Source organism: Bacillus rossius, chromosome 1 (genome assembly GCF_032445375.1).
Source record: "Bacillus rossius redtenbacheri isolate Brsri chromosome 1, Brsri_v3, whole genome shotgun sequence".
Classification (NCBI taxonomy): Eukaryota; Metazoa; Arthropoda; class Insecta; order Phasmatodea; family Bacillidae; genus Bacillus; species Bacillus rossius.
In genome coordinates this window covers 237,513,527-237,528,748 of record NC_086330.1, presented here as the reverse complement: position 1 = coordinate 237,528,748, position 15,222 = coordinate 237,513,527, and positions in this window count along the sequence as shown.

Here is a 15,222-nt window from a genome sequence, read left to right as displayed (position 1 = left end):
GACACCACCAGAGCCCCAAGGCCCCCTCATCGAGTGGCCCGCCGAACCAGAACTCGCGACACCACCAGAGCCCCAAGGCCCCCTCATCGAGTGGCCCGCCGAACCAGAACTCGCGACACCACCAGAGCCCCAAGGCCCCCTCATCGAGTGGCCCGCCGAACCAGAACTCGCGACACCACCAGAGCCCCAAGGCCCCCTCATCGAGTGGCCCGCCGAACCAGAACTCGCGACACCACCAGAGCCCCAAGGCCCCCTCATCGAGTGGCCCGCCGAACCAGAACTCGCGACACCACCAGAGCCCCTAGGCCCCCTCATCGAGTGGCCCGCCGAACCAGAACCCGCGACACCACCAGAGCCCCAAGGCCCCCTCATCGAGTGGCCCGCCGAACCAGAACTCGCGACACCACCAGAGCCCCAAGGCCCCCTCATCGAGTGGCCCGCCGAACCAGAACTCGCGACACCACCAGAGCCCCAAGGCCCCCTCATCGAGTGTCCCGCTGAACCAGAACCCGCGACACCACCGGAGCGACAGGACGACAACCACTGGGTACTCTCCATCACCGAGCTCTCCCACACCCCCGGCACACCGACGGGAAACAACTACGCCGACACCGCCCCCGTGGTGACAGAGCCGGACGACGAGGCTGGGAAAGCCTCCAGTACGAACCCGCCCGGCATACCGGAACGGGTGAGGAGGCCATATCAAGCCACGGCCTGCCCAGCACCGGAGGACATGCGGCCTCAGGCACCCGAACCCACAGTGAGCCCCCTCACCAGGGAGACGGACCCAGCGGCCGACCCCAGAGGACCCGCCGCCCGCCAGGTTACCTGGCCGACTATGACCAGGGGAAGGCGCCGAGGGACCACGCCACCCGGCCAGCACCCGGGTGTTCGACGTGGGACGACCTGGGACCGGAGCGCAGAGCATACCAGCTGCGGCCACCGCGAGCGACACCTGGCTGGAGCTGCTGCCGAAGCTAGGGGCGCCCCCACGTGGCGGGGTCACTAGCGGCGCAAGGTCGGGCTTCTCGAGGGGATGGGGGGGGGGGGGGCGTTTGACGTCGTCCAGCCGAAGGGCAGTCTAAAGCCCGATCTGCAACCGCCAGTATCCAACCCCGCTAACGGAATGCGCCTCTAGCCATGGCCCACCCGAGTCAGGCGAACGCCGCGATACTTAGGTATTTCAACGCCCTTCATTAATTGGCAAGACAAACTAAATCTGTTACACAGTAAATTCACTAAACCTTAATGAACCCGCCACATTTAATTAATAACACCATGCAACAGAAGTGCGACGTAGGAGTGCCCGGGTCACTCCCGTGTAACTTTCTACTAAAACAGCTTTGAGTGCAACCCTTGCGGCCTTCAGCCTAAATTCAGTAGTCAAATGTGTGACGTAACTCAAACCGCCCCAAATTATCATTATCATTCGCCACTGGAGTAGTTATCAAGAATCAGACAGTCTCCAGCTTGACTCTAATAGTCAAACTTATTTTAGACAAACTTATTAAATGTCATTTCTAAAACATATATAGATATTAAATTAATCATTATGTTTTATTATGTGAATTTAGAGCCACTTAATTTAGTTAATTATATAGATTTTTACGAATAACGGAACTTTAGAAACTCTGGCGCGACAGGGAGCTCACCCCTCCCCTCGCGCCAGGGCCAGACGCCAGTACAGCGCGACTCGCGGACCGGGACGGACGCACGTCCCACGGGGAGCCATCATCTTTCGCATTCATCGAACTTCAATCTGGTAATTATAGTCACAACCGAAACCTTTTTAAAATACTCCCCGTGTGCGTCCGGTCCTTTTTCCGGTGTAGGGCCTAACCCAGCCGCGTCAATTTAACACGCCCCACACAAAGCATTGCGTGGGGCCGTGCAATATACGGCACGGGCCGACTCCCGCCACCACAGAACTTTACTTAATTGCTTAGTGCACAGGCACTTGCTACATCCAAGCGTAGACGTGTTCTTAATTTAATAACGAGCCGCGGTCCACACAGGTGGGCCCGCGCGTCGCAGCTTACCAATTACGGGATTAGCCGATTATAATCGAACACTCTCCCTCAGCTGCAACTGGCGTGAGGGCATAACGTTAGTGACGACGCGTCAGAGCGCCTCGTGTGTAATGGACAATGTACTTTATGTTAGGGAGTTCGTGTGATTGTAAGTGCCGTGTAATTTGCCAATGTAATTAAAATCTACTCCGCACACTCTGTGCGTGACGTGCGAACGACAGTGCAAACCGTGTATATTATTTCTAAACCTCACCAATCCAGTTAGGGATCAGCATCCTATGCTGTGTAGAGCCAGTGGGGCAACAGGCATTAAGGATCCCTAGCATCATCACCACCGCTGCAGTTCCTAGTGGGCCACGCAGGGGCCTTCGAACCTCACGACCCACCTCGTGGCTAACCCCCGCGTTACCCTGGCGCCCTCCCGGACACATTTCCCCGCAACAGAACAGCCTTCCCGCTAGGAACACCGCCGAGTCTCGAACACGAGAACCCGGGCGACGGCACTGTTTTGCATGTCGTTTATTCACTCTAGACCTAATCCCAACAGTGCCCTTGGATCTAATGAAGGTATGAGTGACTGGAAGCATATATCCGAGATGTTCAAGTCTCACGAAAAGAGCAAGTTTGACAAAGAATGCATGGTAAAATGGCTTAGTTTAAAAAAATGGCCTTTTTTTTTTGTGAAAAACTATTGATTCACAAACCCAGGCCCAGATTTGAGCTGAACAACAACGCTGGAGAGACATAGAAAGGTTATTAGCCATCGTACTGTTTTCGGCTACTCATAACTTGACTTTCAGAGGGCATGAAGAGAGGTTATCCAATTCGAATAACAGTGGAAATTTTTTGGATTTAGTTAATTTGATTGCACGATTTGACCCAAAATTGCGAGAGCACTTGCACCAAACTATAAACAAGACAGTTGCCAGAAACCACTACCTGAGTAAAACTATTCATAATGAATTTATCGACATAATGGCCAATCATGTTAGAGCTAAAATAATAGATAAAGTATTAAAGAATAAGTACCTATTTTGCAATCATTTTGGACTGCACTCGAGAAGTAGCTCCGAATGAACAATTGGCAATAATTCTAAGAATAACAAACCAAGACACTGCAGAAATTGAGGAAAATTTTGTAGAATTAGTAGCTGTAGAAAAAACTACTGGTGAAAAGCTGGGCCGTAGTATAGTTTGGATCCTCCTGGCACAGGCGCCAGGCGGTGGTGCCGGTGGTGTGGAGCGGGCCTATTGCTCTGACGACACGGCTGCCATCTTGGATTTAAATAAAAGTTTCGCGTTTTCTTCAAAAATTCAAAAATTAGGATTTCGAAAAACTTAAAAATACTTTTGCCTTAGAAAGAACACAAATTCCTAAAAGCGGCTTAAAAGTCCTAAGAGCTAGCCACTCTAAGCCGCAGACGTCATCTACAAGTATGACGTCACTGTTGCAATTTCTGTTACAGCTGCCATCTTGAAAATCTTTATTTATTATCATTTAAATGAAAAAAATTTTAATTTATAAAAAAATTCAATTAATAAAATTTTAATAAAACTATTAAAAAAAACTTTTACGACATAGAGCTCGGAGTCCTCGCTTCGAACCAAGTGAGGGCATAAAGAAATTAAAATGGCAACCTAACCTTCTTCCAAGGAAGCCGCTGGCAGACTGACTCCCCCCACCACTTATGTCAAAGTATAGATATCGTCACCAAGTATGACATCATGTCCGCCATCTTGAAAATCCGTAATTATAATAGTGAAAATTGGAAAAAAATTATAAAAAATAAAAAAATATATTAAAATTTAAAAAAAAAATCTTTAAAACCTTCGTTGCACTTTTCGTTAAGTCTGCTATCTTGAAAAACAGTAATTTTTATGTTATAAAATCGAGAAAACTATTAAAAATCAATAAAAAATTAATCAATCTAATTAAATAATAAACATTTATTAAAATAATACTTAAAAACCACTGTTGCACTTATCATTATGATCGCCATCTTGAATTATATAAATGTTGCATGTTTCGTTACGCCCGCCATCTTGATTGAGTACGATGTCATCGTTACACTTTGTTATGACCGCCATATTGGATCCTATTAATATTGCATGTTTCGTTACGCCCGCCATCTTGGTTGAGTACGATGTCATCGTTACACTTTATGTTACGACCACCATATTGGATCATATTAATGTTGCATGTTTCGTTACGGCCGCCATCTTGAAAATCCGTAATTTCAATGCTATAAATTCCAAAAAAATTCCAAAAATTATTTTAAAAATCGCCTACTTCAGATGTTTAGTTATTTAAACGATTTCGGTGCTCGGTTCAATTTCCGACGAGACTAAACCAGTAATTTATTAATATATTTAAAAAATTCTAAACAAAAAGTAATAAAAATGTTTTACACCACACGCAAAATTTTGAATTATGTCACCACTTGTATCAATTATCGTTAATGGCGCCATCTTGAAAATCTTTATTTATTATCTGATTTTAATGAAAAAAAGTTCAAAATTCACCAAAAAATTAACTTATTAGAAAAATGATTGATTAGATCGATTCCCATCCTTGGTACGAAACCGGTAAGAGCAAAAAATAAAAAAACAACAGATCCTTCTTCCACAGAAGCCACCTACAGACTTACTTACCTACCACCACCAATTACAAGGTATATATCCTCCAGGGGGCAGGCAAGCGGCCGACGAGTTTCGACTGCTACTGCGCATGATGTCATATGGCAGCCACCTGGCTTGTCTCTCCGCTCGGCCAACACGCTCGGCCCCTATTCAGCCAGCTACTGTGGTTTATTTTCCCTCATTGGTGACAGCGAAATGTACAATGTTGAACCGGCCGACAACGTTGCGAACGATCACAAATACATTTTTTACTTAATAAATGCAATTATATATATGAGTGTTTCTGAAGTAGTTAGAACTTGCATTAACATGTAGGCCAATCAAACGTGTTACAAAAATTACTTACCAAAGTAGAACTTTATAGTAAACAAAAACAAATTTATGAAAGAAGTATACATTTACGAAACACAATTATTTTTTTTATATGAACACAATACCTGGGAAACATAAAAAATTAACAAAAATATTTATTATTTTCGACATGTGCATTCTCACAGAACAAGATAATGCATTCAACAATTTCTACTACACAAAACATAAAGTTTATGTTCAAACTCCGTAGAAACCTTGACAGCCTAGGTGATAGTAGTGTACCGTTTTCAACAAAATTAGTTAATACTTTTTTGCATTTTGATTATTTCTTTCCTCTTCTTGTCCTTTTCATTTTTGTTCTTTATATTCAAATGCTTGATGCGTAGGGATGCAACATCGCTCTTAAAAACATCGATATCACGAACATCGATGTTCTAACGAAAAAGTATCGATGTAAAAAAACATCGTTCTGACAACCGATATATCGATGTTTTAACCGATGTTTTTAAATATTGAGAAAAACATGCCAAAATGATTAAAATTATAGTATGTATCCAAAAACCATACTTACTACAGGTTCCTGACCACAATATCCACAACCCATTTACAGTAGTGTCTCATGCAGAACAAAAACATGTAACAAAAGCAACTGAAAAAAAAAATTGGTTGTCTGTAAAGTCGGTTTACGGACGATAGTTTAACGTGACAACGTCATTACAAAACATTGATGAAATGATTGCATACTTATATGAATAAAATTGAAACATTTTTATTGAATTGCCCCTCGCGATAAACAAAGGAAAATATGTATTAACGAGTGCTTTGGTTGCCGCGGAAGCGGGTAGATAGCACGATTCGTTCGGCTCGCGTCCGTCACCGTAGATGGAAGAACCGTAGGGGAATAATATGATTTCGTTTTTATAATACAATTTTATAACAAATACGCATCCCAAATACACCAAACTTATTTATAATGTGATACAATATTTTTTAAAACATTGTGCAAAAGATCCCGGGTGTAATTTGAATTATTATGTGTAACTGTAAAACACCATTGTTCGTACAAAAACGTATTTGAATATTCAACATTACTTTTAAATAACCGTACCGATTGTGCTGAAAATCGGTGGACGATCGTTAAATTACATAATATTAATAATTCAAACGACGAAAACATGATTGAAAAGTGAAATCGATGGTTGTTCCAATCGAGTGGAAGAGAGATGTGGCGCAAGCGTACAATGAGCGTAACGGGACACATCGTAGTGGGTCAATGTGCGTTACGGGACACTTTCGTGCATGCAGCCGGCGTTCATCTATTTATTAGACGTTGTCACGTCAACAAACGTATTTTAAAATTCAACATTACTTTTAAATAACTGTACCGATTGTGCTGAAAATCGGTGGACGATCGTTAAATTACATAATATTAATAATTCAAACGACGAAAACATGATTGAAAAGTCAAATCGATGGTTGTTCCAATCGAGTGGAAGAGAGATGCGGCGCAAGCATACAATACGCGTAACGGGACACATCCTAGTGGGACAATGTGGTTACGGGACACTTTTTCGTGCGTGCAGCCGACGTTCATCGATTTATTAGACGTTGTCACGTCAAAAATAGGGAAAAAGCATGAAGTGTATGTGCATGTTAAAAATGTAACGTTAATTTTCTCGATAGAGCTAGTGAAACCGTATCGGTACCAATCATTATATTGTATGCAGGGGCGCAAAAACAAAATTTTCAAGGGTGGGGGGGGGGGGGGAATATACCTTTTTATAAAGAATCATCGATCCCCTTTATTGAAGAGGGAGGTCCACCCCCGGGAAAATTTGTATTTCAAGGTGGAAAATGGTGCTATACAAGCAGTTTTATTATCTAAAAATTGATTACACAGCTAGTGGAAATAACATATCTGACTTGTACAGCACTTTCTTTGCCACCGTTTGCCACCACTTCAAGGTTTCAGAGGGGGGGGGGGGGAGGGCAAAATACCCTTGCCCCCCCTGTTGTTGCGCCCCTGCTTGTATGTACAACAAGCTATGAAATTGTCCATGAAGTCTCGCTGCTTTTTCCTTATATTTTTCAAAATTTAAATACAATTCTTATGCAAACAAATTTTTTTAACGGTATTTATTTTTTCCAAATGATTTTACACATCTTAAAGTACTGGAAAAAAATTGATACCGAAATCAACCAAACAGTTCAGTATTTACATTTTTGATACCTACTTTAAAATTTAGGTTTTTATAGTAAGTATAGACAGTTAAAAAAACTTGGATCTTGAAAACTAAATGACGTATAGTAATGTTTTTTTAATATATTCAATAAATATTCATGAAATGATAGCCAAAATATTATAAAAAACTAGGGTAATTTTAATGATGAACGATGTCGATGTTTTTCGACTTTTTCGTCGATGCATCGACGATGTATCGCTCTTCAAAACATCGATGCTAACATCGATGTTTCATGAACGATACATCGATGTTTTGAAAACATCGATGTATCGTTTGCATCCCTATTGATGCGTATATATGTCCTTGTCCTAGAGGTGGGTTGTTACAGCAATTTTCGGTATCTGTTCCAACCTGATACTGATACAGTAATGTACCTAGTTACAAGTCTCTGATACTTTTGTATCAGAGAGTAGCGGTCCCTGGAAGCGACATGGTATCAGCATTCACGTTACAGGGTACACATCCTCCGTGCCGTCATCACCAGCGTCAAAAGGTATCGGTGTCTCTGATACATTATTTATCACGCCCGGTAATTCTCTACCTCTGTTACTCTCATGCCCGCCTGATACAGCCAGTATCAATCAGTTCAACATTCACTGCAGTTCGTCCTGGCCGTGTATTAATTACCACCATGTACATTGTTGCGGGCTGTCATGCTTTGTAGTTAGTATCTTTATAGTGAAATAAGGAATGGATAAGTGCAGGAAAAAGACTTCATTTGTGTGGAATTTTTTTACGGAAAATAATGAGTTTGCTAATTGTAATTTGTGTAAACAAAAACTGAGTTATAAATCATCATCGACTAATCTGAAGAAACATTTGAAACGTAAACATTGATATAGTATGCTCACTAATGTACGTATCTGTTTTTTTTTATTTTAAATTTTTGATAAAATCGTAATCTTTTAATGTATGAAAACACTAGTTACTAATTGTTTTCGAAAAAAAAAGTCCATATGTTGATTACATCTGTTATTAGTGTCAACTGAGAATTTATTTGCAGTTTCATAGCTGTTAGGTGCACAAATATAAATATTATATCTTGTATTAATGTACTTTTTAATATTAAAATTTCATTAGTTTTATTATTGAACGAGACTGTGCACGCACTGCGCACTGAGCGTACTTTGATGTGGGACAATAACCAAACGACTCGTAACAAAATTTGGCTTTGCGCCTCTCCTTCAACGCCTTCCCCTGCGCTTCCTCCCCTACATTATTTCCCTTCTTTAACCCTTATTCGTCGTTCCTGCTCCCTCCCCTTTCACAAGCTCCGCCCAAGTGACCGTCATCTGCGATCGGGTTCTGCGCACATTGGCCGTGGTGTTGTTCCAGGCGAATTCTGAACTGATACTAAAGTACTTGATACTTTTCAAGTGTACTCGTTTGCCGTTCCTGATACAGGCGCGTATCAGTGCCAAAGTATCAGGTTGATACTTTTCGACCCACCTCTACCTTGTCCTTACGAAGCAGTGAACAACTTTAAAAGGTAAGGTATTCCCTATTTCATTCATAATTACACCTGTCAAAAGTTCAAATATATTTTTATCAATGGATCGAACATTTTTCTGCGACATAATTTTTTTCAAGAAATTCATTTTCGGGATTTACTAAGCCTCCCACAGATTGTGTAGCAATAAAAGAATTTTCCGTTGTCAATTTCACAGAGCCGAGCTCAGGATCGATGTGCATTTCTGAAGCGGTGAGCAAGATAGCCTGCAATGTATTTTAACCCTTCGTTCCTTATCGAATGTTCCGTCAATTCAGAATGTTCATTGTGTTCGAAAGGAAATTCCTCTACACAGTCACTTGCAGCTAAAGTTTCCATTTGCAGCTTTGATCGTACGTCAAATTCTCTTTGAAGTAATAAGTTGTTACGTTCACCCACATATTTTTCTCCTTCGCAAACATGAGATGCAACCTCAAGCAAGCATGTTTTTTCAGATCTCTCGTTGGTATTTTGTTTCTCAGAAAAAAACTGCAGCAGAATGCTTACCAAATAGGTACATAGTTTTTTTAGCCTGTATTTAAACTCTACTGGTGATGGATGTGTATTTTGATGGCCCATTCCTCTGATATATGAAAAAAAAAATAATAAGCATTCTAATACATCTTGATTAAGTTTAACAGTCGTGATGTACCGAACGTTCAGGGACTTTTTTAAGTAGGAAAATAAATCTTTCAAAGATTGATTGTTTATCTGAATTCCTTTCTGAAAAGTCATTTTATATTTCCCGCCTTTAACTCTCAGCAGTTCGATTGTGTTTGTCATTTCACGTAAAATCTTATCCTGATGAACCAAACCTTTCCAGTATACAGTTTGTAGAACAGAAGAATTAAAAATATCAAACCAGTCATTAAATAATTTGAGAAAATTTGATGTTGAGATCACACTAGCATCAGGTTCAATAAGGTTATTAGCATATGCATACTTCAGTGAATACGAAACCGTGTTTGAAAATAATTGTGCAGCAATTTTGACTTTCTGCCTTCTACTCCCTTGGACATCAAGATGATTTTGGGTCAGTTTCGGTGCTAATTTTAGATCATGTGTTGATTTGCACAGTAGCTTTTCGATAGATGTTTTATCAATAACTTCTGACTTAAGGTCGTAGCCTTTATCAATGAAATGATTTTGTGCTAGTTTTAATAAATTAATGTCACTAATATGACAGATTAATGCTAGTATACAGATTTTAATTACTACTCACTCTGTTGTTTTGTTTGCATGTAGTAGAATTTCCCTTACTAAGTTCTTCCTTGTTCTGATATTCTGTCTTTCAGTTCTATTTAACTGTACAGTGCAGGTAACGTTTGGAAGCGTCAAGTTAGGCACTGGGTCCTTTAATTTTCGAGTTTTCACCGGTGAGTAATTTAGCAGTTTCTCTCGTAAGCTTTTGTAGAAGCACTCTTCGCTAAAATGAGCTGAACATACTCGTGCTGAAAATGAACAAAACACGTAGGTACATAGATTATTGACAACATAGAAACGATTTAATTCTCTTGTAAACAATATTAAAAGTTGTGTATTATAATATGACTTACCGGTTTTGACATTAATTACATCTGCCCTTCGACAGCAGTTGATCCATAACTTCTGAATTTCAGAGCAAGTAGGAAAACAAAAGTATTTCACACTTTTATTTCGCCTACTGCTATTATTGCACCCAAAGACAGAGCAGTATGACATGGTTTCTAAATTAAGTCTTGCATATATGTGAGTTGAATTATAACTAGAGACCTGTAAAATTCGCGGATTCATTTCGCGATAGGATAAGAGTCCAAAGACTTTTGACATTATTTTTCTTCAGTGATTGGGCCACAGTTTATCTGAAGGACTCTGGTCCAATGAAAAATCTTTAACAGAAGAATTAGTGAATCACGATCATTCCAGTCAACAGGTGTTACGAGTCGGTAAACAATCAGCAGATTTAATTTGCACGAGCGCATAGAGGATCATGGAGTCTATCCTTTAGGGATTTGAAATCGCGAATTTTACAGGTATCTAATTATAACTTATAATAAACTAATACAAATAATATTATATTTAAGTATATTTAAAACTGCTGCCGTCTCCTAAACATTTCACGAGGTTAATCACAGACAATGGCGTACTAAGAGCGGCCAATAACTTCCTGGTAAACACGTGCAGCGCCCGCCCCTCCAGGCGCATGGCCTGGCCGCCAGGTGACGTCAGAGGCCTAGGAGTGGAGGGAGGGAAGATGCGCATGCCCTTACCTCCTTTCTTCCTAATACCATGTATATCCTCAACTGGTACGACATCATGTCCGACACCTTGTCTTCGTCCGCTGGAAGTCACCATCTTGTTTTCGTCTGCTAGAGTGTGCTGGCGAAATGTTAGTATATTTTCTGTTCACCATACCTTTGACCTAGACTTTTGGAATTGAACTTTGACCTTGACATTTGACCTTGAACTTGAAATTCGACTTTGAATTTTGACCTTGAAATTTGACTTTGACCTTGACGACCATCATGGATCCGACATTTTATGTTCAGTACATGCTACCAGGAGCTACCACCTGCTATAGGACATTGCCACCATCTTGTTTTCGTCTGCTGAAGGACACCATATTGTGTGTGTACTCGTCTTACCATCATTCCATCATGATAGTTTTAATCTAACCTGCTAGAGTGCAGTAATCATTTATTATAACTGAGGTGTCCGCCATCTTTAAATTTGGGTGCCATCTTGGAATTGTGTAATTATTTAGCTAGAAATACGGAAAAATTCCAAAATTCACCAAAAAAATTTAACAATCAATTTACAAATTGATTTGATCCTGTCCTTGGTTCGATACTTGAACAGTGACAAGTGTAACTAAATATTAAATAAATTTTATATTTTGGTTTCCATTACCTTTCACAGAGTTTATTAATTATTAACTCTACAAAAACAACTCAAGACAATATATCTGACCAACGAATTAAATATGTTATTGATAAGCCTGACGTCCCTTGGCCTGTGGTCCCTAAGTCCCTGCTGCGAATTGTCCTGAGACTCGCCCTGATTTGCCCGCGTAGCTCCAGTCGGAGAGAGAGTGGAGTTCAGGCCAACGTGGCCTGAATAATTCCTCTAATTATTGTACCTTAGCTAAGAATTTAACTAAGGGACTTTTTTTTAATTATAATCGAGTAACGAGCTACTGTGAATGTGTGCAGAAAATTACCTAGTAAGATATTATCAACATGTTTTGAAAAAAAGTATAACAAAACTAAGGACTGTGCAAAAAATTCCTTTTATTTGAAAATCCTAGCACAAAAAACTACTCTATTGAAAGAATAATTCATCCTCAATGTTGGGGAAAAATGAACTTAAAAACATAACTTCAAATTTATCATATATAAAATATCATAAGTTTCCAGTGATTAAATTGTCTTGTTACTATTCTGGGTTGCTTAGCCGGACCAATCTTGAATGTAACAAACTTAATTATATTTTTGATTATCTTATAAGTTAAAAAATATAAATAATAATAAATGTATATATTGTATTCTTCTCAACTTATCTAAGCAATGTCTATGGATCCCAGAATGTTTAAGAAAAGGCGTAAGGGGTCATTCATTCTAAAGTATTTATAAAATTGTTGTCATCATCGAAAAGTTCTTGGAATATGGAATGATATTGTCGCGGGTTGAAATTTTGCAGGGTTGTTGAAATCAAATTTAGGGACTTTACTGACGGGACTCTGGGCTGGCTGCTCTGTTCACTCGTCAGCGCAAGTGGCGTGACCATGTAATTGGGGCACGGGGCCGGCGCGGCGCGCTGCGGGCTTGCAGAATTTTGTTTGTTTGTTTGGCCGCGCGCTGGCGCAGCCACGGGCCGCAGTTACTGGGGCGCGCTGTCGTAACAAGCCGCGCGGTGTGGCCTGCACATCGGGGTAGAGGGGGGGTAGTCTTCCCAGATGTTCTAGTTAGTTGTTTAGTAAATTTGACTTCAATAACGAGCTTTTGTTATGGTAGGCGCGGCAGGGCGCGCGAATTTAAGCGCAAGTGAGTGGTGACTCGGGGCTCACTCAGGCGGAGGCTATGCGTCTCACCTGTGGTCACGAGTTGTTAGTTCGTTCGTGATGTAGGAATTCAAGCTTTCGGGCGGAAGCTATGGCCGACGCCAGAGGCCACGAGTCGTTTAATTTAAGTTAGGTCATAATGTAGTCATCTTCAAGCTTTCGGGCGGAAGCTATGGTCGACGCCAGAGGCCACGAGTCGTTTAATTTAAGTTAGGTCATAATGTAGTCGTCAAGCTCACTCAGGCGGAGGCTATGCGTCTCACCTGTGGTCACGAGTTGTTAGTTCGTTCGTGATGTAGGAATTCAGGCTCACTCAGGCGGAGGCTATGCGTCTCACCTGTGGTCACGAGTTGTTAGTTCGTTCGTGATGTAGGAATTCAAGCTTTCGGGCGGAAGCTATGGTCGACGCCAGAGGCCACGAGTCGTTTAATTTAAGTTAGGTCATAATGTAGTCGTCAAGCTTTCGGGCGGAGGCTATGGCCCTCGTCAGGGGTCACGCGTCATAGTTTTTAAAATGTAATGTTCGTTCGGGATTTCAAGGGCAGGAGAGGCCCCTACGTTAGTTTTAAGTAATCGATCAAGAAAGGCTTTTCGGAAAATGTGAGTATGGACTTATCTTTGTTTTAATTTTAAGTATTAATTATGATTTGAGGTATTCGGAAGGACTAGGGAAGTGTTTAGTGAAGTTCTCTCATTCTCTCTCTTGTAAGGTCGTTCAATCGTTAAGGAAGTAAAGAAGAGTATTGTTTTAAATTTTAATCCCGATGTGTAAATGTTCGTCAAGAATGATGTTGATTATTTGACTTTAAGAATAAAATAATTTTAATTTAGTATTATGTTATTTTGCAAAATCTCCTTAGTTCAGCTCTCACCAGACATCCTGTACGGGATGACGAACCTATGATCCTAGGTACAGTAAAGTATTTTATGAAGTTAAGACTAGTTGATGCCAAGCGAGTTGTTTCTATGTAAAGAGCTACGATTCTCGCCCCCCCCCTCTGAAGGTGGATCGTGACAGAAATGGTGGAGGCGCCGGGTAGGTTCTATTTCTGGAGAGAGAGAGAGGTAGATTTTTATGTTTATTATTAAGTTAGTTTCAGCTTCTGATAGCAGGTTATTAAGAGTTTACTTGAGGAGAGGATTACGGAATTTTAGTCTATAGTGGAGGAAGTCTTTGAGATTTTTTTTTTGACGTAACAGATGTTTATTTGAGGATACTTGTAAGGATAAAGTTTATAGTGATAAGTTGTTTTAAGTCGTTGAATTTATTGTAGATTTATATCGGGGATTATTACGTGAGGAGAATACGTTATAAGTTAAATGCTTATTAGAGATAATGCAAGTGGTTTAATTTAATTGAAGTTCATTTTAAGATTGTAGGTTAAGAGAATTATAATTTAAAATAAAATTTTTTGTCGTAAATAGGAATTATTTTCAAGTGAAGTTTGTTTTGTTGTCGTGCGCGTAGGAGACGAGACGTACGAATTAAATCAGTCGAGGGAAGGATAAACGTTAGAAAGGAATTAAAGAGAAAACGAGAGTTTATGTAAAAGAGAGTTATAGAATTTATAGTGATGTTTTGTTTTAATTAGAAAAATGTTGAGAGTTGTTTCAGAACGACACGTCAGTGGACGTGGCAGAATGAACACGAGACGGGGAGGTGCTGAGACCTAGCGGAGAACGGAGGAACCGCAAGCGAGGGTTGGCGCACCTGATGGAATTCGGTGACGTCACGGGCTCATAAGGAGACGTGGACAGGCCGTGACCTTGTTTTGATCAGCTGTACGGTAACTTAGCGATAAGAAAATAGACTATTGGTTAAATAAATTTAAATTTAAGTGTGTTTTAGAAGAAGAGGAACTTTCAGTATGTAAGTAATTTATTTTAAGAAGTGTATGATGTATAGGCTAGAAGTGTTTCGTTGTAAGTTGTTTATGTTTTTGTTAGTTAAATTCTACCTCGGTTTTAAAAATATTTTTTTGGGATTTGTAAACATTATTAAGGAGGTACACTATAAAATCGATAAGCATTGAGAAAAGTGGGAAGGATAGTTTTTGTGTATAGAGGGAATTTACTCCAAAAGAACAGAGAGACAAAATTAATGTTTTCATTAGGGCGAGGGACCCTAAGGTGAGGCGTTGTGTCCCTGGGAAGAAAGGGAATTGTAGCGCAGACCATAGGAGATGGGCTGACTACGGAATTAAGGGTCAGGAGAATCCTGAGAGTTGTGAGTAGTTTGGGGCAGGAGTTCCCCATGGTAGTACCGAAGTGGCTATCCTGTATGGGATAGGGTACCATTTCAATGAAGTTTGTTGGTGGGGTTAGAGCCCCCTGTGTAGTGGGCCTATAGCAGATAGGCACTACAGTGAAATTTTTGGTTATTTTGTGAGGTAAATTCCCTGGAGGTTAAGTAAGATTGGATTCAGTTAGGAAGGAGGGAAATGAGAAACATTGCTGTAGAGAGTTAGT